Source organism: Mytilus galloprovincialis, chromosome 1 (assembly GCF_965363235.1).
Source record: "Mytilus galloprovincialis chromosome 1, xbMytGall1.hap1.1, whole genome shotgun sequence".
NCBI lineage: Eukaryota > Metazoa > Mollusca > Bivalvia > Mytilida > Mytilidae > Mytilus > Mytilus galloprovincialis.
This window is the reverse complement of record NC_134838.1, coordinates 53,730,771-53,758,616: the sequence shown is the minus strand read 5'-3', so window position 1 is coordinate 53,758,616 and position 27,846 is coordinate 53,730,771. Positions and strand designations below refer to the sequence as shown.

At 31.7% G+C, this 27,846-nt stretch overlaps 2 long non-coding RNA genes across 2 annotated transcripts; both read right to left on the bottom strand.

Moving 5' to 3' along the window:
* Positions 1-10,678: 10,678 nt before the first annotated feature.
* On the bottom strand, positions 10,679-11,553 carry LOC143082171 (uncharacterized). Its single transcript, XR_012980312.1, has 2 exons — positions 11,512-11,553; positions 10,679-11,114 (listed from the first exon to the last, which is right to left on the bottom strand). It is a non-coding gene; the product is annotated as an uncharacterized LOC143082171 (long non-coding RNA).
* Positions 11,554-12,216: 663 nt separating this feature from the next.
* LOC143082111 (uncharacterized) lies at positions 12,217-14,000 on the bottom strand. The gene is made up of 3 exons (XR_012980293.1): positions 13,920-14,000; positions 12,934-13,205; positions 12,217-12,373 (listed from the first exon to the last, which is right to left on the bottom strand). It is a non-coding gene; the product is annotated as an uncharacterized LOC143082111 (long non-coding RNA).
* Between the last annotated feature and the right edge of the window lie 13,846 nt (positions 14,001-27,846).

Below are 27,846 nucleotides of genomic sequence, written 5' to 3'. Positions count from 1 at the left end.
TAAAGAATAAATTTTACATTAAAATGTATTGTGTTGCCATTTGGTAATTTAAGTTAAACATAAACCTAAATAAACACATAAAATTGAGTATGGAAATAGGGAATGTGTCAAAGAGCCAACAACCCGACCATAAAGCAGACAACAGCCAAAGGACACCAATGGGTCTTCAATGCAGCGAGACAATCCCGCACCGAAAACGTGATTCAGCTGGCCCCTTAACAAAAATGTATGCTAGTTCAGTGATAATGGACTAAACTTCGAAATATATAAAAGAAACTAAAATTAAAACCATATAAGACTAACAAAGGCCAGAGGTTCCTGGCTTGTAACAGGCGCAGATATGCGACCGGGTTAAACATTCTACAAATGTTTTGTATTTTAGATCTCAACCCTCCTCATACCTCTAGCCTATGTATAAAAACAAACACACAACTATACGCACAGTAAAACTCAGTTTAAAAGAAACTAAACACAATGACAATGATACATAAATTAACAAAGGACTAATACAGTTGCTGAAATGCAAGCTTCAGACCTCAATTAAACTGATTGAAAGATTATGTCTTCATCATATGAATATCAAGCACAATCTCTCCCGTTAGGGGTTTAGTATTGTACCATCATAAAATATATAAGAAGAACATAATCCGTATCATGCCAACAACTGGTCTTAGAATAAACGTGTTTATTACCGATGCAAAGAATTAACAAGTGAATCAATGTTATGATTGAATCTAGCATATAATATATCAATGTTTAAAAACGCCTACTGCCTACGAAGTGCAAATTGGACACAAGATTGATTTCTTTAACATGTTTAACTTGCAGTAGTGTGTTATTATATATATTGTCGTCGACAAGCCAAGTTTTGCTTTACATTATGGGAATATATAGGCAATGATATCTTATTTGAACTGTTGTTTCCACCTAAGTTTATGAAGGACGTTCATGATTTATACTTTAAACACAGGCTGAGAGTTATGCGAAAATGCGTATGAATATACTTCATTTGGTTGAATAATGGACGATCGAAAACTAAAATGTAAACAAAGATATCTTTAGGGCGATAATTATCTTACATGATTAAGGACGAAGTGAACCAGTGGACAGTAAAAAACTAATTGAAAAGGGTTCCAACATAACTAGTTGCCTTTAGCAATCAAATTGTCCTACTCTTTTATCAGAAGAACAAAATACGAAAGAAATAATTAATAAGTAAACATATGACCTATAGTGTGTAATTATATGTATCTTCATCGATAAGCGAAGTTTTGCATTACTTATTAGGAATATATAGGCAATAGCATCTTTTTGGAACTGTTGTATCCCCCCAATAGTTTACGAAGAACGTTCATGATGTGCATTTTTAACACAGAATGAGAGATAGGTTATCAATCAAAGTCTTGTCTCCAAGTTAGATATGTCAGACATCAATCATCAGTTAAAACATCCATAGAAAGTGCTATAGAAATTCGAATGGAAGAACACCGGAAAAGGATTAAGAACGAACTTTCTAACAACACTACAGACCTGTTGCAATTACTTGCAGAAGAAAAGGCGACTCGATTAAATGGTAACTAATTCATTTGCACTTATTTTGTTAGAACATATTAATCTTTATTAGGGCCAGAGGGGTGTTCATGTTGAAATTGGAATTACAAGACAATAATTATAGATTATGAAACCTCGAACTCGTTCATCATAATCGCACATAGCTCTAGGAAAAAATAGAAGAAAAAGTATTCTAGTTTGACTTACTAGTATTCTGAATTACTAAAATTTTACAGGCTAGTACACCAGTGTATTTATTGTATATGCAAAAGTTATCTGTTATATTTTGTGCCATTTTATTTTACACTTTTCGTACTGTTTGTTTATGTAAAAGTTTATTGAAAATGGTGTTTTTGTTCCAACTTGCAAACCATCTTATATTTAGTATATTAGGACTAAATGATCAGCAATACAAAATCAACAAAACAGATTTTTTTTCATGAATTCTATTCTCTTCTCAAATGTTGGAGAATGCCCGTTGTTGAATATGCATGTACAAACACCAAATTGAGCGAAACAGCATCTTAAAAGAGCCGGTTATTTGATTTTTAAAACTGCTCTTACATATGTATGTAAGACAATATTAAGAAAATGACAATTTCAGTCGTCTGTTTAGCCTTTATATCAGATATTGAGACCAATACTGTAGTAAAATGCATAATGTATAGATAAAAGTCCTGTAAAAGGGCCAGAATTGTTCAACCCCTTTTATAAAGTGCTTACAAATAGGTCATAGGTTTGGAAACTGCTCAGTGACACACAATTTTTTCTATTTTCTTTTCCAATGAATGATATAACGGTTTAGGGTTCTATTACAAGATATACGTAAGGACATTGCTGCCCCTATTTTTTTCTATTTTGGAGCCTGCACCTTTATTTTCCTAACATATTATTACTAACTACCGTTTATATAAACCTTTATGATAAGCTTAAAATAGACAAACCGGTATTGTCTTTTTTCTAGACAAACATAAAAATAATGAACGTTTTGCTACGCTCAACACCGTAAATAAATTCATCGGTACTGTTCAGAGGCAATATATATGACTTGAAAACAAAAAATAAACAAACGTAAGAAGAGCTACGTTTATGTAATATTTTGAGGATTCAATTCAAGTGTATAGCACGTGGTACTAGTACTAGTATATAGAAACCATTCTTGTATCAAGTTTTCTATTGTTTATATAAAAATTATATGCTACTTATACTTTAATTTAGTGTTTGAAAAACATGTTTGATAGTTACTTTTCTACATCTTCTTTCAGAAAGCAGATCATTTTCAGAACTTAAAAGTGAAATTCAGTGACTGAGGATGCAACAAAGAAATGTAGTGTCTAGTTTGCATCAACGTAACAGGGATCAATTACTTTTATCTTCCCGAGTCAACACTGTTTTTGACCGCAATGCTACAAATGAATCGAAAGGTACCTGTAGGATAAGAATTTAAAAACATACTTATATTAAATAGATTACTAGAAATAGAAAAAACGCGCGATTGCGGCTTTAAGACTTCTTGAAATGTTTATGGTGATACACACAGCTTGGGTTCGTGTTTTTCAAACTGTGTGTATGTATTGATGCATTATAAATATAAAAAAGACGATGTGGTATGATTGCTAATGAGACAACTCTCCACAAATGTTTGTCATTTCTTCTTCCATAGGAGTTTTAATGTCCAATTAGTATCGTCTATCTCAGAGTTACACAGGTGCTCTTAGTACGGAGGAAATAACTCAGAGAAGAAGACAACCTAGCACACTGATGATTAACACATTTCACAGGGGTGCTAGTTTGTAGTATATCTTTTTTTTTTCGAAAGGTGCGAGTCAAGCTCTGTCTTTGTGTAATACAGGTGATCCAAGAACAGAGGAATTTAAAATAAGAGAAGACAATCTAAAACTATCTGGTTATTCAAAGCATTTCTTTGGTGGTGCGAGTTTGTAATATTATCTCTCGTGGGGTACGAGTTCTCACTCTGTGTGACACAGCTAGATAGTATCATACTACGAGAAGGAGGAACTAAGCGAAGAGGAAAACAATCTAATGAGAAAACCCATTTCTTCGAGTTTTTTTATAGTTTTTTTCTTTATTTAGTGGTGCGAGTTTGATAAAGTGATGCAAGTTGTAATAATTAGTGAATGTTTATATGGGGCCAGTTTTCTTTGGGCCGTGTTGTCATAAATTGAAAACAAATTACTTACAAAACCATTTACGCCTGCTTAAAAAACGAAGGCGATAAAGAGCCAGCTACGAAACTTTATTTGGGGTTTTATTGATTAAGCTACGCTAATTAAAGCAATTACTATATTGATATACAGTACATTACATAAACTAACTATTTATTATTTATTAATACTTCAAACGATCGTCAACTCGGAGACAAACCGCCTAAAATAATGTTGGTCTCCAAATTTACTAGTATATATATATCTTAAACTTATAATGAAAAACACAGAACGAGTCACTCATTTTCCTGTCATCACTTGTTTCCAGTAACTCCGTCTTCCGTACTGGCTTTAAAGTTTGAAGATTTTTTTAAAATACCAGTTTAAGTTACAAGGCTCCATTTATTTGGGATGGATGTATAAGTACGGAGCCACGTTCAATTATTTTACCTTATTAGATAAAACTTATTTTTCTAATTATTATTAAACTGCTATTCGTTTGGGAGGCTTAAATATGTAGTTTCTGTTGCAATTGCCCTACCGTTGTCAAATTTGAAATATTATACCAACTTGGATCGGTTAGTCCATTTTTGATTTGTTTTGTTTGAGGACTGCCCTCCATGCAGCTATAACATCTAAACTGTCACAACCTTTGAAAATTTAGAGTTGTGCCAATTCACATTGCAAATAATTATTTTTATTTGGCATATCTTTGTAATCTTTCCGCCGTGTACTGTTTGGAAATTTTAAAATTGTACCAGCGTCTGTGGTGTTCGCTTAAATTGAATAAATTTCAAGATTTTGATAGTTTCTCAGTTTAAATACATTGACATGATTCATTTGACATCGTGCTACTATTGAAGAAGGATATCTGTTATCCGAAATCTCTAATATTTGTTCATTTTATAGTTATTTTATGGTGATGTTGTACCCTTTTTGACTTAAATATATATCATAAACTTATTACATATTTCTTTTTATGTTCCCCGAAGTAATTGCGAAATCCTATGATAAATGCGTAGAACATCTGTTTTTCCGTCCTTCGGTCTGTGTGCCATCCAGACAGTAACTTGAGTTGCCTTTGTCTGATCATAATGCAACTTTTGCAAATAGAAGAACGTCGGAGGTGTCTATCGATTTGGGAGTCAATAGGTCAAATATTTCTGAATTTGTATACTCTCTGGAGCACACTTTCCTTCATCTTCGGTAGCCAAGGGTAACGATCCACGCTCCTCCTCTCCAGTGAGTTGACCGTAACCTTTGGCTAGCGAAGATGATTTTCCCTGTTTAGCCAATACTAGTTTGTTGAACAATTTAAGTACAAAACAGACCTTAAACATATTGCATTTATTTTAATCTTCTCTCAATACGTTTGCTGTTCCGTAAGCATCTATTGAGTGCCCTGAAGGTTATTACCAGATGCTTTATTGTTCTTTTTTTTTTCTTTTGTTTTATAGTTGGTTTTATTGTATTTGTACATGCTAACGCAGCTAAAATAGACAGAGGAAGCCAAATATTGTTTGACCCCGTGAGAAGCAACTATGGAGTTGATGTTTCAAGTCTGAATACATCAGGACATTTTACCTGGTCTATACCTTACATCAGCTACTATAAGGAGCGAAACAAACAGCGCTTACTTTGCCATTTTCCAAAATGATTATGCAATAGTGTATGGATATACAGCTGAACATGACAAAACTGACACGTTTCAACACAGTGGTACTATTCAGTGTGTCATATCGTTAAGTCAAGGGGATATTATTTCCGTAAAACCGCTTAACTATAGTTATGGTGAAATAAACACAAAAACTTGTTCTCATTCCATTGCATTGCCAGCTAACATCTAATTTTATTTTACTTATTTTTTTTTTCATATAAAAAAAACCTTTCAACTTTCTTGGAAACATTTTCATTAAGGGCATACAATACAGTTACAGGGGAGGTAATGACGTTGCTCATGTTGCTAACGTAAAATATTATTTTCGCAATGTCAAACTACGACTTATCGGGAAAACATTCAGTTTTTTGACTGATTTTTATCATTCAAACTTATTTAACTTCAAAACGAGTTCAGGGACCCCTCTTTTTTATAATGCCATTTGGTTTGATTACGTAAGACGATAATGTGTGCAAATTTTCATGAAAATGTAAAAAGTTTTATTTTTTAAAATTAGTTAAATATACAGCAAAAAATTATGTTTTTTTTATACATTTGTGAAGATTTGATAAATATGAGTTTCTTTTAAAAAGCAAATTGCACAAATTTAACTACATTGATATTAAACAGAACTTACGAATAATTTAACAAAAAACAGCTTGTGTTTATCTTTTAAAAGAAAAAAGTTATGTGTTTCTGTAGAAAGGAAAAATACATCCACAAATCCGAATTTTGAGCAAATGTATATATAAAATTTCGACCTCATTTTACTAAAAAAAAGTAGCACATGAAGGTATATGTTTTATTTCATATTTGATTTAATCAGGCAAAAAATTGCCTATGTGCAAATTGTCAACAAACTGTAAATATGGAATCAAAACTGTATCGTATGCCCTTAATAATTGAATTCCTAATGACTCATAAATTACCTGTTCAGGGGAACCATTGGCTTCTCTAATTATTGCAAAAACGCCTTATGCTTTATAACAGTGTAGACGATTAACAACAGTCCAAAACCACCAATAGTTCGACATACCAACATATCGAGAAAATCCTGCACGCTTAGGCTGACCTGAGCCGGCCCTCAGAAAAAATGGATATAAATTCACCGAAATAGATACCTAAACTCCGAAACATACAAATGAACCAAAATTTAAGAACAACGACACAAAAGACTAACAAAGGCTAGATGATCCTGACTTGGGACAGTCGCAAAAATGCGGTGGGTTAAACATGTTTTCTGAGATCTCAACCCTTAATGGAAAAATTACCACACAGTAATACGCACACAGTTAAAACAATCCGAGTCCTATGTTAGAATAGATAACAGAACAAACTAAGCAAATTGACAATGATACATAATTTAACAAAGGGCTAGTAACAGTAACTGACAAACCAGTCCCACACTTCAATTTAACTCAAAAACTGATTGCAAGATTATGTCTACATCAATTTAGAATCAACCATAATCTGTTCCGTCAGGGGTTTAGTATCATAGGGATTTCATGTCATCATAATAGCATAATCCGTATCATGCCAACAACTGTTTTTATGATAAATGTGTTTATTTCAGATGCAAAGGCGCAAAAAATAAATAAATATTACTTCCAAAACATCATATACTCGCCAACAGTATTGAAACTTTCATTATGAATGAGTCCATTTACAGGATATGGTTTTTTTTTATGAATAACGACATTTTTGTGCGATGTATAGAGTATTGCCATTACAGATGAAATTTGAAACGTATTTAAAAGATGTCAACACGTTAATTTATATATATTAATGATGATGAAACTGGGTAAATATTCTGACAAGTTTGTGATATCGAAAACCCTTGTGTATTAATTTTTCAGTAAGAATTTTATTTCATTGAATCAAATACGTTGTTGGATGGGAGTTCCACATACATGAGCAAATCCAAGTTGAAATGTATAAATATAAAAATTATACGGTGGTTTCAAGGAAAAGACACCAGTGTAAAACTGAAATCGTAATTATTGAGAGTCAAAATATTATCCAAATATCTATAATGCTCCTGACTTCGGACAGGTGCAAACTTTCTACTGGGTTAAATATATTTTGTGGGATCTCAACCTTCCCCTATACCTCTGGCCAATGTAGAAAAACAAACACAATGTAATTACGCACAGTAAAATTCCGAGAAGTTTGTGATATCGAAAACCCTGCTGTAATATTTTTTCAGTAAGATATTTCTTTCGTTAAACTCAAATACGTTGTTACATGTGGGTCTTACACACATACATAAAAATCATACGGTGGTGTCAATGGAACATTCAAAAGTAGTCCGAGTCCGATGTCAGAATAGGTACTGGTAACAAAAGAAACTTAGCAAAACAATGGTGCATAAATTATTTTTTACAAAAAAAAACCCTGATCAACCTCATTGTGTATGTTTACATTGTACAACAATGCCGTGTCTCTGGTCATATTTACCAAAAACTTGTGTAACTTGTGTGTAGGGTAATTATATACAACCCCGTGGTAACATTACTCAGTTACATATCTTGAAGTCCCTTGAAGAAGGAAAACGTTGGTTCAATGTTGCTATATTTTATTATCTACTTACCTATTTTTTGTGGGTTTTTTTTCAAAAATATACGAATCTGTACACGACCTGATTGAAGATTTGATTTATATTTTTGGCAACAATCAGCTGTCAATTGGCACGGATCAAACGGGAAAGGTGAGTAAAGGCGAGATGGTATGTTAAAATAAATGGAACTATTTCGCTTCGCCTCTTTTGTTTGTTCTGTAATATGTCTTTGCGGCTGTTAGTGGTAGCACGTGCAAACCCCTTATCTATATACAGTGTAACCTGTGTAACCCGACACACTGGGGGACCAGAACAAATGTTGGATAAAGCAGGGTGACGGAAAAGTCAGGTTTTTTCTGCAAGGATAGGCATCTTTTGGGACCCAAAAAATGTGTCAATTGGATCAATACTCGCAATTGTTTCTCCATAGGCGGTAATATTAACGTTTTCCATATCGTAAACTTGGATATGTGTGATTGCTCATTTCTGAGCTGAGACATTTTCACATATCTGGTTAAATTTTCGGGGCACGAAGTGAGAGTACTTCTTCCGTAAATAAGCATACCCCGAAAATCCTTTCGTGATGCGGCTCCTCGTGGTAAAAAATCCCTTTTTTAACATCATTATTATTTTGAAATTTAATACTTTGAACACATCTAATAGCTCCATAGTTTTAACACTTTAATTCTATGTTCCTCTACTTTCCAAATCAACACAAATGGTTAAGCTCAGTCACTTGTTAAAAACAGAAACATGTCCAATATCTCTACACATAGATTTTTTGTTTACACACAACTTGTAAGTTCCTCATTTTGAGGCGCATTATGGATATTGACTTAGTAAAGCAGGATGTTGGAATACTCAGGTGTCGGATTAGGCAGGTTATACTGTATATCCCATTCCTTATAAACTTTGTTTGATAAAAAAAGCCATCTCAGAGGAGCAAATTTGCTTTCAGCTCAGAACTTGACTGAACGGGATTTTTTGTACTATATACATATACATATTAATTTTGACGTCATTAAAACTGACAGATTACGCAAATTATTCACTGTGCAATATTGCTGACACATTGTTTTAGGCTACACAGCGGAATTCTTATTTTTGATTCAATAAAGACTTTGATTTCGTCAACTTAATTGGATTTATATAGCATGTTTATCTATTATCATAAAAAATCATAATATCTTATAAAATTAGTAGATTTAACTAACAAAGTCCTTATATTTGAATAAATGACATTTATTTTCAGTGGAAAATTGCTTTAACGTTAATTAGGCTTCCTTTCCAAATTCGTTTGCTATCCCCTCTCTGTGATTAAAGTGAGATAACTCTGGTCAATTTTTCTAACAAGGAGATGCTATATTTCTGTTTTCATTTATAGTCTTTTTCAGAAAAGTTAAACATGTTTTGTGTAGGTTCCAATTATAATTTTTCACTATAGCATTCGGCGTAAGTAAGAAGTCTCTGAAATAAAGTGGTGTATACGGTGTTAAGTATTTATGTGTTTGTGTGTATGTTTGTTTGTGTTAGGCGGTACTTCACTGTCTTCTTTCATGTATTTGTCTAGGGATCGAGTAAAGCAGATACATCAAGACAGGGTGTCTGTTTCATTTCACATGTTTCAGTTCTGACATAAATATATACTCCATATCATAGAAATAATTTCATTTCAGTTCTGACATAATTGTATACTCCATATCATAGAAATAAAAAAAACTATATGTAAAAGACGAAATTATAACCCTGTTCAAGGTAGAAAATCAACACATTGACTATATGAAATTTAACATAGTTCAAAGGAATATAACTCTTGTGAAATTTTTGTATATACATTGAACGACAAATATGTGTGACGTATACAAAATTTCTGACGTCAGACACGCGAATCAATGAATGTGTTTGTAGATAGATGTTTTTGTGTTCTGTTAAATTGTTCCTTTTAAAATTGTTACACGATGATGACTGATGTACCCATATTTTGACTATTTCATTTAGTATGCCTGTTTAGTTCACGCATCATTGTAAATATAACGGAATTTGATAAGACTGTCATCAAAGGGAGAGGTTTAGCACTATAAAACCAGGTTTATTCAATCATTTTCTACATTTGAAAATGCCTGTACCAAGTCAGGAATATGACAATTCTTGTCCATTCGTTTTTGATGTGTTTTTTCATTTTATTTTGCCATGTGATTATGGACTTTCCGATTAGATTTTCCTCTGAGTTCAGTATTTTTGTGATTTTACTTTTTGCATACAAATAACACATCAATCGAATTAATGAACTGCGCATTCGTGCTCCACCTTCAAGGAAGATTCTAAATTATCAATATAACCACAAGATGTTAATCTATAGGATAGTGACGACTAATGAATGCTATCAACAGTAAGGAATATCTGTTTGAATTTTATTAAATCTTACTCAGAAAAATGCTCGAACTACTTGACTTTCATAGCTCATAAGTATTGTGTTTTAATTGTTTACTCACTGATATAATATGGTTGTTAAACATTATAAACCTGTAAAAGTATAAGACGCTACACACCTCGTGCGTTGGCATTAACTTTTCCAAATAGATCTTTATTTAAATCCTAAACATTTCGACATATTCTTTACATTTTATAAAGTTTGGAATTATAATTTAATCACAAATTCCGATTAAGATTTGAATAGATACCGATATCCGGATATCGTAAGGTAAGTATACTAAATTTTATATGGCAAGTACTGAATAGAAACCATGGTTTCTTCAATCTTTTATTTACCATATACCCATTTAATGTACAATGCATTTTCGTTTTCTTCTGTTTTCTCGTGTATATTATCTATTTTTCTCTATTCAATATACAACATTAGAGAAAGCATGCGACTTTGCTGGTGTTGCACTGACGTATTCACCTTTGTAATCTAAACAGTAAAAGTTGTCGGCATTAACATTGGTATTCATCTTTGACCTCTCAGGTTTTTTACTACTGGCACATACTTTTGCTGACTTGCAACAACATAAACAAGGCGCTATGACAAAAGCCGTCAATCCAAATAGGACTAATCCACAGACTGCAAGGCCCGTTATTAACCGTTTGATTGCTTCACCATGGGGTATTTTAGTTGTCAATGGGTCATCCGGTATAGGCAGATTGGTTGTGCTGGTTATTGTTGTTGATGGTAATGTTGCACCTGCTAGATAAAAAGATGAAATTCTAAATTGTTTTTGTTTTAATCTTTTTGTTTCCTGATTATTCGGGTTGAAGTGTATTACAAAACTTACTTTGGATATTATCGTTGCTATGTAAATAAAACTGTTTGGTTAAAAAAAATCGACACCTAACTCCATTTTAAAAAATGTGTCCAGTTGAAAAAGTTTTCTTAAAGCGTTTTCGTTGTGCATTCGTCCACGCAGCAATTCAACAAATACTAGTAGTAATTTAAAATGAGATATTTTATATAGTAAAAAGACAATACTTAATATCTGATTGAAAAAACAACAAATCTTTCTCATAGTGAAAGCATCATATATGTATTATGTAGAATTTTATTATATATTAATATTTGTGAAATTTAAAACAATTGTTCTTACCATGAACTACAATTGTCCCACATACTTGGTCAGAAAATTGCCTGAAAGACAAAGGAACCATAACACATGTTTTATTAATGATTATTAGTAGGATAAACATAAACATACATTTAAATTAAGACTATTTACCGGATGTGTAATCACATAAGCAACACGACGGGTGCCACATGTGGAGCAGGATCTGCTTACCCTTCCGGAGCACCTGAGATCACCCCTAGGTTTTGGTGGGGTTCGTGTTGTTTATTCTTTAGTTTTCTATGTTGTGTCATGTGTACTATTGTTTTTCTGTTTGTCTTTTTCATTTTTAGACACGGCGTTGTCAGTTTGTTTTAGATTTAAGAGTTTGACTGTCCCTTTGGTATCTTTCGTCCCTCTTTTTTTAACAAATTATATAATATATGTATATTGATTTTAAGCAAATATTGAACAAATTTCTTTATAAAAAAAATTAATGTTAAGTCAAAAAGAAGTGAAAATATTATTTTTTTAACAATGTCATAAGCAAATTATTTGAAATACATGTTGTTTGTTGTTGTTTTCTTAACGTCCTACATTTTAAATGTATAAAGTAAATATTACATACAATTAAAGAAAATAAATCTTTTTTTTTGTATCACTTTGTCACAACAGAATAGTGTTTGTTCCTCCAGGCAATTTCACTAAAAGAATAAGAACAAAACAACTGGGATAGAATACACACCCAATATTATCAACGGCTGTAAAACAAAACACGTGGCTTCCAGTTTGGCTTAGAGTTGGTATCCAGGTTACAACAACACCCCATTCTCTTCCTATCGTGTCATGTTGATACAGTTCAGATTTTATCATTCCGAATGGCGAAACGGTATTAATTGTTCTTACCCTGCAAAGAAGTACAAATCTGACAAAATATATATATATATATATATATATATATATATGTGTGTGTAACCTGATTTAGTGTCTGCGTATTGGTTAATAAAATAATATATAAATGATGAATACAACTTTTTCTGTTATATACTAACAAATGTATGTCTCTCATGTGAATGTTCATCACATTTAAACTACTTAAATAACGATGTCTAATTTGTTACCCGGTATGACAGAAGACTAAACTATTTAAATAACGATGTCTACTTTGTTACCGGGCATGACAGAAGACGACAAATCAAACAATTTAACTTTATTAAAAACTTTATATACAACTAATCTAGGAAAATTACACAATTACAGGCCCTTTTGTTTTCCACTTAAATTAATATTATCAATAGTAACAACTTTATAATCAGCATGACTTTAAATATCACCTCATTTTTTTCTAGAATAACTGGTTCCAATATAAAGTGTAATAACGTACCTCTGATCAACTCATATGAAATTGTTGAGTGAACTGTTGGATAGTTTGCTTTTACACACCCTTGAGATAAAAAAAAATCTTACCAAAGTGTTTCTGCACCACTTCTGGCAAAAATTGAAACATTAAATATATTGTTGACAAGAATATGATGTACCGAACCATCTGTGATAATATTGGGTGGGAACAATGGTCTCGACGTACAGTTCTCCGAAGAGTTAGTCACGACAACTAAAAACTGTAAAGGTACACTGCTAAGAGGAATGGTGTCCAATGGTGAGAGAAAATCTTCTATTTGTAAAGATACTGCATACCATCCAGTCAGGCCAGTTGCGTTGTACTTTAAAACACATTCAGCCTACAAAGTATACAATCAAAATTAACTTGTTTTAAACTTCAAGCTTATTATTCTTTAAAATATTTGGCTTTGAGCGTTCTTGGTGCAGGTAATTAGATATAAGATGTGGTATGAGTGCAAATGAAATAACTCTCCTTCCGAATCACAATACATGTATGTGGGAGTAAACAACTATAGGTCAGAAATAGCGGATATTTTCCACATGTCGTCACTACAACCCCATCCCCTTTCCCCCGAATGTGGCCTTCTGATTTAGACTTAATACCGGGTTTATAATTACATGAACAACACGACTGGTGTCACATGTGGAGCAGTAACTGCATACCCTATATGGTACATAAGATCACCTGGTATTGGTGAGGCTCGTGTTGCCCAGTCAATAGCTTTTTACATGTTCTGTTTTGTGAACTGTTGTTTGTCTTTTGGTGGTTTTTTTTACAGCATTGTGTCGATACCGCTGCTGGTATACTATACAACTTCGAGGGTATCATCAGCTTAATAGTCTGTACTGCAGTACAGACAGGATTTATATCAAACGTTTCCTAAACTGTTTATATGAAAATTCATTAACCTTTAAGAAACTTGGTATCCAAAAATTCTATCATTTGTTCGATTATACTCTCATACTATATACAGCAAAAAGCACTTACACGCTTCCTGTAAAATATGCTTCATTCGTTTACATGAAAACGTACTTAATCACAAATATATCACCTCATCTAGATATGATCCGCTAAAAGTATTACAAACGTCGCTGCATTCATCGTAAGAAGTATTTCTAGCCCAACGACATCGTCGTCAGCAACTACAGCAAATAATACAAAAATATCTATTATTTCAAAAAATAGTTATAGAAGTGGAATATTGTAGCAGATGAGGGAAAAAATCTAAGACAATTAGCAAACGCTTGCGATCAGCATTGGTACAACGAAAACAGTTTTTTAATTAGAACTGTTTGCCTCTTTGTTTTACTTAAAGTTAAAACAAATTTTTACATTTGATATACCTTTACTACTATCTATCAGGAAACTGAAATTGTTTTGCCTTTTCAAATCGGATATCCGTGCTTTGTCTATACAGTAGTCTTTCAGTAATGTGATGTGGGTTTAGACATGCATGTGTTTTATTTGATTTGAGTCTCTGATGCATGATTTTTTATTATTAATTTGTTTTGGCTTTTAACTAGCTTTAAACTGCGAGTACTCTCAAAACGTATTTTCTTGTTAATTCGATCTGTTGATACTGTTTATAATGCTTTTTTGTTATTTTATATCAATATGGATCTTGTCTATATACCAGCTTTGATTATTTGGAATATCTTTTTTATTTTCACTTCTTTGTACTAAATTTGTATAAACTTCAAGATTTACCTGTATTAACCGGTTTTTTTTTTTCAAAAGTGATTATTTTCGAAGGGTTAAATATTTCGCAGTGGTGTCTTGCAATGGCTTTGTTTGGACTTGTTTGTTTGCCTTTTGGCCTTGAATGTTTGTCCCTAATATTTTATTAACTATGCATTTGCATTCAGATATCGCAGATCAAATTTATTCGTTCATAGTTTGCTAATTTACGTTTTTTGATTCAGTTAAGTCTCCTAATTGATATTTTATCGTGTGTTTTTCTATGTTGTGATGTTATGCTATTGTTTCAGAAAAAGGGAGAAGGTTTGGTACCATTAAAACGTTTAATCCCGCTGCAAATGTTTGCACCTGTCCTAAGTCAGAAATCTGATGTACAGTAGTTGTCGTTTGTTTATGTTATTTATACGTGTTTCTCGTTTCTCGTTTTTTATATAGAATAGACCGTTGGTTTTCCCGTTTGAATGGTTTTACACTAGTAATTTTGGGGACCTTTATAGCTTGTTGTTCGGTGTGAGCCAAGGCTACGTGTTGAAGGCCGTACATTGACCTATATTGGTTTACTTTTATACATTGGTATTTGGATGGAGAGTTGTTTCATTGGCACTCACACCACACCTTCCTATATCTATACAAAAAATGGCAACTTTTGCAAAATCATCTAGTATTCAGAAATACCACTTAAATGAACAAAAGCAAAACAAAGCTACAGATTTACTTTCTGAGTATATTGCTAGAAGTTATTCTCTCCCATTTAAACAGTTGCAAGTCAAAACTTTAAGAATATTATAGAAAATCTAAACACAAAATTTCAAACTCCAAGATAGAACCATCTCACAGCTGGTAAATGATACAGACTAAGGCCGAGGATGGTCGTCAACAAATAGTATGAAATTTTTTTCAGAAAGATGATCACATTTGTTTGACTGTTGATATTTTGTATCATAGGGTAATGAAAGGATTTTTAAAGTATCTATTTGATAGTCACGAAGATTTCAGAATAAATGGTGTATAAATGTTTTTTTTATTGTAAAATCTAAAAAAATGTATTATAAAGCAGTTCTTTGGCAAAGTAATTGTAATGTATAGCATCATTTTCCAAAATACATGTAAATGTAATATAATGCTAGTTTTGTCCAAGAAATTGTAATGTAATACATTATATTGCAATTTATTTGCCCCATGCCTGATATAAAGTAATGATTTACTATATTGTAGTTACTATTAAAATAACACTTTTTTGTTGGCGTCTATTTATCTTTTGTTTGTTATGTCTGTTTGGAATTTAGTTTTTGCCTTGACTGCTTGATCCTTACTTTTGGGAAAGTGTATTACAAAATTATATTTCACAATACTTTATGTACTATTAAATACGAAAAACTGTCTTTTTGTTGGCGTCTTTTTCTGATTTATTTGTAAGTCTGTTTGAATTTTTAAATCAGATCTGTATGCATGTCTGTGATGTATGTTTACACAATTTATTACTCCTGTATATCAATTGTTTTCATTGTTACACATTATGTCTGTTTTGGTTGCTCAACGAATGCTCTAAATATAATTGAACTATAAACAACTTTCATACAAGTGGGAGGTTGAACTAGCTATATAAAGACCCGGTTAAACCAACAGTTTTGTTAAAAAAAATGTCTGTTTCAAGTCAGGAATATGGCAGCTATTTTCCATTTGTTCCGTTCGATATTTCAAGTTGTATAGACGCCTCTTATTTTGATTTACATAAGAATATTTTGTATTTGTCTAATAATTTTAAAGAAAAGTATTACAAATCTGAGATAAATTTATAGTTAATCAACAATTTACTTACCTGGAATTTTGATGGTATATTCACAACCCTGGTTTAATCTAAAAACAGGTTGCATGGCAGATATAGGAGAGGAATTAATGCGCCCCGTATCACTTCTATTTGTAAGGTCTGCTCTTTTAAATTAAATTGATTTACAATGTTGACTAAGAAAATATTTTACCCACCAACCCCTATTTTCTTTTCAATTATGTAGTTTAAACAGTTATTTGTTTTGAAATCCTTGTAATTTTTATATTGAATTTTAGAGAGAAAATGAGCCTAATAACATTCGCTTGTCACCATCTTACGATGTTTATATATCCCAACTTGTACGATTCGCTCGTGTATGTAACAATGTTTTAGATTTTAACGAGAGAAATTTATGTATTACTGAAAAAGTATTACACCAGGGTTTTCGATATTACAAACTAGTCAAAACATTTCCTTAATCTTATCATCGGTATTAGGAAATCATTAGTAAATATAGCTCAACAAGCAGACTTCTTATACATTCAGGTATTTCACATCAAATATTTTATGGAAATATTCTTTATAAAGCACAAAAATGTCACCTCAGTCTTTGCATCGGAACTAAACACATTTATTTAAAAACCAGTTGTTGGCATGACACGGGTTATGTTCTTCTCATATATGTTATGATGGTATGATACTAAATCCCTAACGGGAAGGAAGGGTTGTGCCTGATATTCATATGATGCAGACATAATCTTTTAATCAGTCTAATTGAAGTCTGGAGCTGGCATGTCTGTTATATAAGTATTATTGTCATTTTGTTTATTTTCTTTGGTTACATCTTCTGACATCAGACTCGGACTTCTCTTGAACTGAATTTTAATGTGCGTATTGTTATACGTTTACTTTTCTGCATTGGCTCGAGGTAAAGGGGGAGGGTTGAGATCTCATAAACATGTTTAACCCACCGTATTTTTGCGCCTGTCCCAAGTCAGGAGCCTCTGGCCTTTGTTAATCTAGTATTATTTTTAATTTTAGTTTCTTGTGTTCAATTTGGAGTTTAGTATGGCATTCATTATCACTGAAATAGTATATATATTTGTTTAGGGGCCATCTAAAAGACGCTTCTGGGTGCGGGAATTCCTCGCTGCATTGAAGACCGGTTGGTGACCTTCTGCTGTTGTCTGCTCTATGGTCGGGTTGTTGTCTCCTTGACACATTCCCCATTTCCATCCTCAATTTTATTAATGTCTGAAAGCTGGAGAAATTATTTCCCACCAAATTTTAAGTTCTGTTTTATATAAACTTTTATATATAACAGTGTTTCAAAAAAAAATTTTCTCATTCAGAGCAGCAAACATCCATCCTGAAAACAAAAAAGTGGGCAAATATTCGAGGGTTTATAAGTAAGTAGTCATACTCGAAACAGTTCTGCTAAAAAAAACAATACCTGACAGTAAATAAGATGGATCAAATATGTAATGAATGTGCTGTTTCGTTAATCATTCGAAACAAAGATATTATATATTTGGTATTTTGATTGGTAGACGCCACTACTACATATAATGAAATTTATTGATTAAATTACTGACATATTGTAATTAGCACATAATTTAATTCATTAGCTTATTCAATCATGTGAAGGCGATTATATCAATTTAAGTATTTGTGTCATGCGCATGCTAAAATTAGAAATTTATCAAAACATTTTATTTTGATTTTTAAACACTCAATAAGATATATGTAAAATATCCGTCAATAACTTGAAATATTCCCTTAAATAAAAATGTTATCAAGCAACATGATACCGTTGAAGATTGATGTTGGAAAATGTTAAGTTATTTATGAAGGACATCTATAGTACCAAAATACATTTACTTGTATATAAAAGTATACTTTAAAATCGAAAACGTCCAATAAATTTCAGTTTTGAGCCACCTTGAGACATTTGTAAGTTGTAACTTAAATTTATGTTTTTTAAAACCTTATTGGTTAGTACTTCAAACATTATGTATGTTCTTTGAAATAAGCCAAACTGTTGTTCTTTAAGCAATGGTCTACATGTAAAATTAGTTCAGGGGGTTATGGCTCTGTCGCTTTTCAAGGTACATATCATCGTAACCTGATAAATGTTTTCCTTCATATTAAATCATAACATAACATATTATTCTTGGAATTGATGTCAATAGGACCGTTTATAGACCAGGTTATAATATCTCTTCAAGTTCTGACTGACATTAACTGATATGGAGCTTTAAGAAAGCGACTGAACCGCCAATATATCTATTTAGGCGCTCCAGGAAGGTTACGGTTAGTGTATGCTCTTGTATTGTCATACTTTGAAACTTTAACAAGAATGACAGACACTCACGTATGATTACAAAAAAAATATTCATAGAATGACTCATTCATAAACAAATTGAACATACCCAAAATGGAACGATTTTATGTTTGAAACTGGAAAATTGTACTTGACACTCCTGATGCCTATTGTCCAATCTTCAGTTTCACTGAAATCTGTACAATAATAATATACATTTGTTATAGATCCGACACACCCAGATTGACACTGTATAAATGCTCCGCCACCTAATAATGTTCGATTCTTTATTGTATTCTCGTCACAGAAAAAAAACAGCATTACTGCTTCTAGTGAAAGCAAATCTGTAAGTAATTTCAATCTGCAATATAGATATATTAATGAAATCATTCCGTACTGACATTTAAAACAAATGTAATTCGTTAACATGTTGTAATGGAAACAAATGTGTGATATACATGACTGTTCTAGGAATGTAAGATGAACCTGAATTTATATAATCATTGTTTGTAAAATATTTATTTAAGCGTATCTACATCTATTAAGCAAGCGTAATAAATATACTTAACCGTACAATAGTAAATCAACCCTGTATTAAAAAAGTCAAGTCCATATGCCTTTCATGATCAAAAGATTTACTGGTTTTAATAGGTGCCAAAATTTAGATACGTGAAATCTGGATCATTTGATATAAAAAGTACGAAACTCATAGGTAAATTTAAAAAAGTCAATAAAACATTACAAAATTAAACAAACGAATGTAACCTATACAAATCGTAACACAATGAAATCAATGGTCATATTTCTGACTTGGTACAGACATTTGATACAGAAAAAGGTAGATTGTTATAGCTAACTAAATCACCCACTTGGTTGTTAGTTTTCAAATGTTTCGCTATATTTGCTTGACCAACCCACATATACATAATGTATCAACGTTGCAATATTTGGGATCTCCTGCTAAAACGGTGTTAACAGACATTACTGACATACAAACACAACTGATTTAAAAATTCAAAACAAACATACAAAAAAATCATACATAAAACACAACAAAAAAAAAAAGTTTTTTCGTAGTTGATAGATAGTACATACAGCATAGAAAAGAATATTTTCATTTATACTCTCCAAATAATTGGTATCCACCAGATGAAACTGTGTAAACAGAGATCTCAAACATGCCCCGAAATTTGTCTTAAGATTTAAAATCATATACAGATAAATCTTCCAAATGCGCAAACATTTGTTTTGGGTAAAAGATAGTACAAACAATTTAGTAACATACTTCTTTATACACTTTTCCGACCAATTAAGTAAAATATAAACATACAGGTTACAAATATTTAAATAGTATTTTTATTTATTATTAAATAGAAAGCATATTAGTAGTCTTTCTATGGAAAAGGTAAGCCTAGATCTTTTACTACGAAATTATGTTTCTTTATGAATATTACTTTTACTGTTTATTCTGTTTTTATTGATATCCATTTGACGTGGCTCGGTACTTGTACATCCTGTCATTGTGTTATTGTTCCATGATATGCCTTTTAGTATTTCTTTGACACATTAGACGTGGCCCTGTACTTATACATCCCGTTATTGTGCTATTGTAAAACATTTTGGAATTTTTGTCTTTCATTTCTGCTAATATGCTTGGTCTATATGCCTCTTTATATTTCTTTGATATATATACTACATGGCTGTGTACTTGTACATCCCGTCATTGTGTTATTGTACTAAGGTAAAATTGAGTATGCTTGTCTTTAATTTTTGCTAATATGCTTGGTCTTTATGCCATTTTGTGCTTCTTTGTTACATATTTGTTTGTTTTAATAGTGATTAAGATTATAAAACAATGTTGACTGCTGACAATAACTATTGTCCCTATCATATATTTAAAATTCGAATACATGCTTACACTTCAAATATCAAATGATATAAAGTTAGTGCAGTTATTTTTATATTCGTACTAAAATTGTCTGCTGAAACATTGTTTAGTTAGTCTAAAAATATTTTATTGTTTAAATATGACAAATGGATTAGACACAAGTTTTTTTTCAATTTAGTAAAGTCTTCTTCATGCTATCATATACAGTATATTAATACATTTTTAAACATCAATGGAAACAGAATTGTTTCCATGTTTGTATGAAAATTAAAAGAAAAAAAAGTCATTGTACACTTCACTTAGTCGATACCTCTGCTTGTGGACTATCAGACCCCGAGAGTATCATCAGCTCAGTAGTCAATACTTCGGTATTGACATGATTTAACAAACTTTTCTAAAATTGTTCGTTTATAAGTTTTGAAATTATTCAGAAACTAAGGTTTCAACTCCCTCAGGCAAAGTTGACTTAAGACGAATCGCATTGAAATTATTTAACGTGTTGTTTTCAATTTTTTATTAATTACGACTCCTTAACCAGACTTGTTAAGACTTATAAGTCCCCATCCCCTAATCCCCAGGTTTCTCATTTTTATTGAAAAAAACCTCAAATATGTTTACATCTCACCTGACGATTTTCTGCAGGTTTCCAAAATATGATGCCCCCTCTGAAATGAGTGCATTGCACCATGAACATTGAAGCCAAAATATAAATTATGAAAGAAATTTCACACAGTGCCATTATTGACCAAACGATGTTCTATTGTAACAACAGGTACAAAATTGTAGTAAAACGATTCATTGAAAAATCTAACAAAGTTTCTTCCTTTTATAAAGAAAAGAAGATATCATAAACCTACTTTTAGAAAGTATTACGGAAGTTAAATGATTGGTGGAAAAGACATACATATTCCGTCATTAACAAACCTTATCCTTTTCCACTGTGTCATCCTGTTGCAGAAAATATAAATATTAACCAATGATCATGATGATAAATGCAAGCAGTGCAGAATTAAATTTCCCGTTATTGTTGTTTATACACAAAGGTATCACAAACTATATGTCTGAGGCATAATCATTGCATTTTATCAAACAACAATAAATTAAATGGTTTAAGTGCAATGCATAATCTTTTTATTATTTGATTTATTTTATTACTTTGCACTTCTTATTTACTATAATGGGAAATAAAGATTTCAATCAATATTAATTTGTTTTAAGCTAACCTCTTTATTACTGTTAATCTATTGTTCAGACTTTAAATTCTGTTGGTATTACATAAATTAACATAATTAATATTTGAGAATAAATACTACATGCAGATATGTAGAATTCTTATATCGTATATGTTCATGTTGTGCTATTCTGAGTAATCTTAGTAAAATTTTCCAGTTTCTCGTCTTAAATGTTTTTACTGTTCCCTTATTTTGGTGTCTACCACCTCTTTTGACAACTTTCTATTTTTTTCTGACTCTGAATACGTTCTTGGGAATGATTTAAAACTAATATAAATCTTTTCGAATGTTATTCTTTCAAGACGGGAAAATGTGTTAAATCTTATACGAATCAGTCTGAATTGTATTTGTTCATCATTACTTCGTGTTTATTAATAGAATTTTTTTTTTTAAATTTAAAAAATCAAACAGTCATAATTTACGTTGAAAACAATTTCGCAGATCATTTGAAAATCCAACATTTTCGAGATACTGAGCAAAAAAAGAAACCAACCCGAAAGCTTGACGAGGAACCAGATATATGGATTGCTGCATTTAATTGATTTCCAAAATTATGATTATGGGCAACGATTTAATCGATTTAGAGAAAACGAACCCGGCTTACAAATTAAAATCGAAGGAAACAGATCAATTACAAGAGGAAAACTAAGGAACAACTGGAACAATAAATTACAAGAAAACAAACATCAATATACACAGGCACAAACTATGTGATACCAACTTCCATATTCCTGAATTTGTACAGGACGTTTAAAGAAAAATGTTGGGTTGAACCTTGTTTTAAGGATAGCCTAAACTTTCGCTTATATGGCAATGTTTAAAAAAAATGCTACAATGACAACATAGTGTGACAGAAATACAGCATAAACACACACAAGAACACCCCTCTCAGAGAAACGCACAAACAAATTTTTAAATCTTCTGGGTTTAACAGCAAATTGCACTACTGCATGAGATATGCTGTTTTTTCATGACAGTTCCGACTAACAAGCTTGAAGCTGTTGTAACTTTGAGAACTTAGACATCAGAAAAAGTCTTGACGTGGTGGTAATTTAAAAAAAAAATATTGCGTTTGATGAACTAAGTGACAATTAATTTCTGTGCACATAAAAACATTCTGTGCACAAAAATGTCAGTATTCTCCTCAGAAACTAACAAAACCTTTAAATAGACTTATTAAAAGGGGATATAGTTACGATACTGTTGTCAGGTCATTAAAGATTGCATATTTTGGCTTTAACATTGATTCACTGATAGGGTCTTTGCATCGGAACTAAACACATTTACTTCTAAAAAAACAGTTGTTGGCATGACACGGGTTATGTTCTTCTCATATATTTTATGATAGTATGATACTAAACCCCTAACGGGAGGGATTGTACCTGATATTCATATGATGAAGACATAATCTTTCAAACAGTTTAATTGAGGTCTGGAGCTGGCATGTCAGTTAACTGCTAGTAGTCTGTTGTTATTTATGTATTATTGTCATTTTATTTATTTTCTTTTGTTACATCTTTTGACATCAGACTCGGACTTCTCTTGAACTGAATTTTAATGTGCGTATTGTTATTCTTTTACTTTTCTACATTGGCTAGAGGTATAGGGGGAGGGTTGAGATCTCATAAACATGTTTAACCCCGCCGCAATTTTGCGCCTGTCCCAAGTCAGGAGCCTCTGGCCTTTGTTAGTCTTGTATGATTTTAAATTTTAGTTTCTTGTGTATAATTCGGAGTTTAGTATGACGTCCATTATCACTGTACTATTATGCATATTTTAGGGGCCAGCTGAAGGACACCTACGGGTGCGGGAATTCTCGCTACATTGAAGACCCATTGGTTGCCTTCGGCTGTTGTTTGCTCTATGGTCGGGTGGTTGTCGCTTTGACATATTCACCATTTCCTTTCTCAATTTTATTGACTGCTCAAAACCAAAGTACTAGGCTCGTGATGCTTTCGTAGACATATATATATACAGCCTGTCAGCAAAGGCATCGACTCAGTAGTAGTTATTCCAATACAACATTACGGTACAATTTTTACTAAATCATATCAATTTTTTTAGTTAATAACACAAAAATGACGGTTTAAGCCGAATGATTTGAAAATTCAAAATCTGATACAAACGTGGAAAAAAGTAGATAGCATAATCCGGACAAGAAAAGTCGATAAATACAATAATAAAATATGTTTCAGAATTTGAATGATTTCAAAAAAAGTTTTTTTTATGAAAAAAAAAAAAGTTCATCGTATCAACTTCACAAATAATACACGATGGTCTTAAAGTATGGATTATGTGTATGACGTTGTCATCATCTTAATACGTGTTATAGTGTTCTTTCATTTGTCTTTATTATTTTTACTTTTACTGCTTGTTCAGTTTTAGTGATATCCATTTGACGTGGCTCTGTACATATGCATCCCTTCATTGTGTTGTTTGTATTATCTTTCATATTTGCTTTGTCCGTGTGACTTTTTTTGTTTCTTTGATTCATATGGCGTGGCTCTGTAACTAAACATCTTGTTGTTGTGTCATTGTTCTATTATTTTGGTCTTCCATATTTGCTAATACTTTTCCTGTTTATCCTTTTGTGTTTTTATACATAATGACGTGGCTCTTTTTTAGAAGAAATACAAAATTAACCTATCGACCTATAGCTATAAGAATATGAGGTATGAGTGCAAATGAGACAACTCTCCATCCAAATGACAATTTATAAAAGTAAACTATTATACGTCAAGGTACGGCCTCAAACACGAAGCCTTGGCTCACACAGAACAGCAAGCTATAGAGGGTCCAAAAATTAACATTTTGGACTATTATTTTCATACTTTTATATCTCTACCGGTGTGACGTTTATAGTCCGACGTCTGGCGCGCGATTCTGCGTTAGAGCCATGCTTATCTGGCCATTCGGTCCCAGTGCTTAGAGTCTTTCAGTCGATTATAGATGGTTTCAACATATATAAATGAAATTCAAAAATAAGAAAGCAATGAATAAGGTTGTTTAGTTTGATATATGCTTTTTTGTGCTTCTTTGTTAAGTATTTGTTTGTTTTTATTGTTATTAGGATACTTGTGATACTGGTACGTACTGTCATTATTCTTTATGATATTCTCATATCTTGTCTTTCAAGTTTGCTTATATGACCTGTTATACATAATTTAGTGTTACTTCGATAACTTGTTTATTGCTTTTCTTTCATTTTTGCTTTGACTATTTGCCTTATTATGTTTCTTTGTAACATATATGACGTGGCGCTGTACTTATACATCCCGTCATTGTGTTATTATACTATGGTGTATTCTTGTCTTTGATTTTGCTTATAAACTTAGTCTTTATGCCATGGTTTGGACTTATTTAGTGATTAAGATTATATCATAGTGTTGACTGCTGTTCTTTTGACTTTTTTTTTACCATTAACATGTATTATGTCTGCTTGTTTTGTACAAGCATCGTTGTCAATATAATGAAATTTGATGCAACTGTCATACAAGTGAGGGGTTAAGTTAGCTATAAAACCAGATTCATTCAACAAATTTCTACATGAAAAAATGCCTGTACAAAGTTAGGAATATGACAGTTGTTGTCCATTCGTTTGGTGTGTTTGAGCTTTTGATTTTGCCGTTTGATTATGGACTTTTTGTTTTGAATTTGCCTCGGAGTTCAGTATTTTTGTGATTTTACTTTTAATAGCAAATTTCAATTAAAAAATATGGCATGTCTTTACTAATTATGATCTGACTACATTTATTTTCAAACGGAAATAAATAATAGATAAATTTAATTTGATATGCTTTTTTTAAAGCGGTTACTGTTTTAAAGCTTATGAAACTTAAAAATGGTTTAGGCGTTGTAGTTTCCGTTAAAGAAAATGAACATGATTCAAATTGAAATGAGACTATAAAAATTAAATAAAAAGTATCATAACAATATTGTCTACAAAATATATATAAAGCAGTAAGTAGTGTGGATATTATCAATTACTGTATATTTTATCTACATTTGAATATTCTTCTTTGTACCATTTATCATTGAAATGAAATGTGCTGTAATACAATTGTGAAATAAATTTGAATTACGGCATTTGTCTCTCGTTAAGGAAGCTCTGTGTTCTTACACGGATGTACTTAAGTTTTTTTCTTAGGCAGCAACCATTTGATTTTCGGGGGGGGGGGGGGGGGCTATGGATTTTTTTCTGGACAAACTATGGATTTTTTTCTGGACAAACTTTTTTTTTCGCCTGTGGCGAAAAACAATCTATTTTTTCGCGACAAGTCGAAAACAATTTTTTTCTTTCAATTTTAGCATTACATATAGTGGCAGCTGAGGGGGAAACAAACAATTTTTTTCTCAGAATTAAAAACAAATTATATTTTTCTCCAAAAACTGGAAACAAACTTTTTTCCAAAAAAATCGAATAAAACTTTTGTTGATGCTTGTAATTAAAAAACAAATGACCAGAAAGGAAGATGAGACGGGAAGATGTACATATGCTATGATCACAAGGACAGGAACGGCAACATTTAAATTCAAAAGAGAGAAAACCAGGCCAATTTCGACTTAATTTCTATTTCAAGAATTTCATTAAGAAACTTGATAAGAACAAATATACGGTTTGACAGATTAAAAAATTACATTTCAAGACACATTAAATGTACACAAGAAACTAAAAGTTAACATAATACAAGACTAAAAAGGCAAGAGGCACCTGACTTGGAGACAGGCGCAAAAATGAGGCGGGGTTAAACATGTTTGTGAGATCTCAACCCTCCACCTATACCTCTAGCCAATGCAAAAAAGCAAACGCATAACAATACACACATTAAAATTCAGTTCAAGAGAGGTCCGAGTCTTATGTCAGAAGATGTAACCAAAGAAATAAACAAAATGACAATAATACATAAATAACATCAGACTACTAGCAGTAAACTGACTTCAATTAAACCGATATAAAAATTATGTCTTCATCATATGCACATCAGGCACAATCCTCCCCGAGAGGGTTTAGTATCATACCATCATAACATATATGAGAAGAACGTAATCCGTGTCATGCCAACAACTGGTTTTTAAATAAATGTGTTTAGTTCCGATGCAAAGACCCTGTAAGTGAATCAATATTAACGGCAAAATATGCAATCTTTAATGACCAGACAACAGTATCGTACCTATATCCCTTCTTAATAAGTCTATTTAAAGGTTTTGTTAGCTTCTGAGGTGAATGCTGACATTTTTGTGCTTTATAAAGAATATTTCCATAAAATTTTGGATGTGAAATACCTGAACCTTTAAGAAGTCTGCATGTTGAGCTATATTTACGAATGATGTCCTTATACCGATGATAAAATTTAGTAAATGTTTTGACTAGTTTGTGATATCGAAAACCCTGGTGTAATAATTTTTCAGTAATACATAAATTTCTCTCGTTAAAATGTAAAACATTGTTACATACACACAATATATATATGTAAATGTACTCATTTATAAGAATTTCTGACAATTGAAATTAAAGTTTTGAAATCTACAACAGGCAATTGAATGTAATATTTATAGTATGTCAGATTTTACTTTTCACAGGATGTTTACTCAATTCTAAGTAGGGGTTATAAATTAATAGTCGAGTGTCTATGATGATTGTTCGCGTGGGAAGTACTTCACCTATTTTTAATGATTAAAGTTTTGTCAACACATATAATATATGACTTTGACAATTTTGATATATCAATAATGAAGAGATACCTTTATTTTGGTTATAGTAAGCCAATATGTACATGGTGCAAGCCACAAAGTTCAAAATCGAACAATACAAATCTTAAAAGTCCGACGCGGATATATGATATAAGAACTAACAGTTGTAGCATAAATTAAAATTACTATATTACAACTATCAACCATGGACCACATGATGCTGATATTAAAATAAGCTTTAATGAATATGACAGTGTATGTAAGTCTGAAAATCACTATGTAAGAAATACAAATTATTTCAGATAGGTTTAAACTATAATCAAATAAGTTTATATAATAATTTTAGTCTTAACGTTTAATATATCCAACATAAAGACA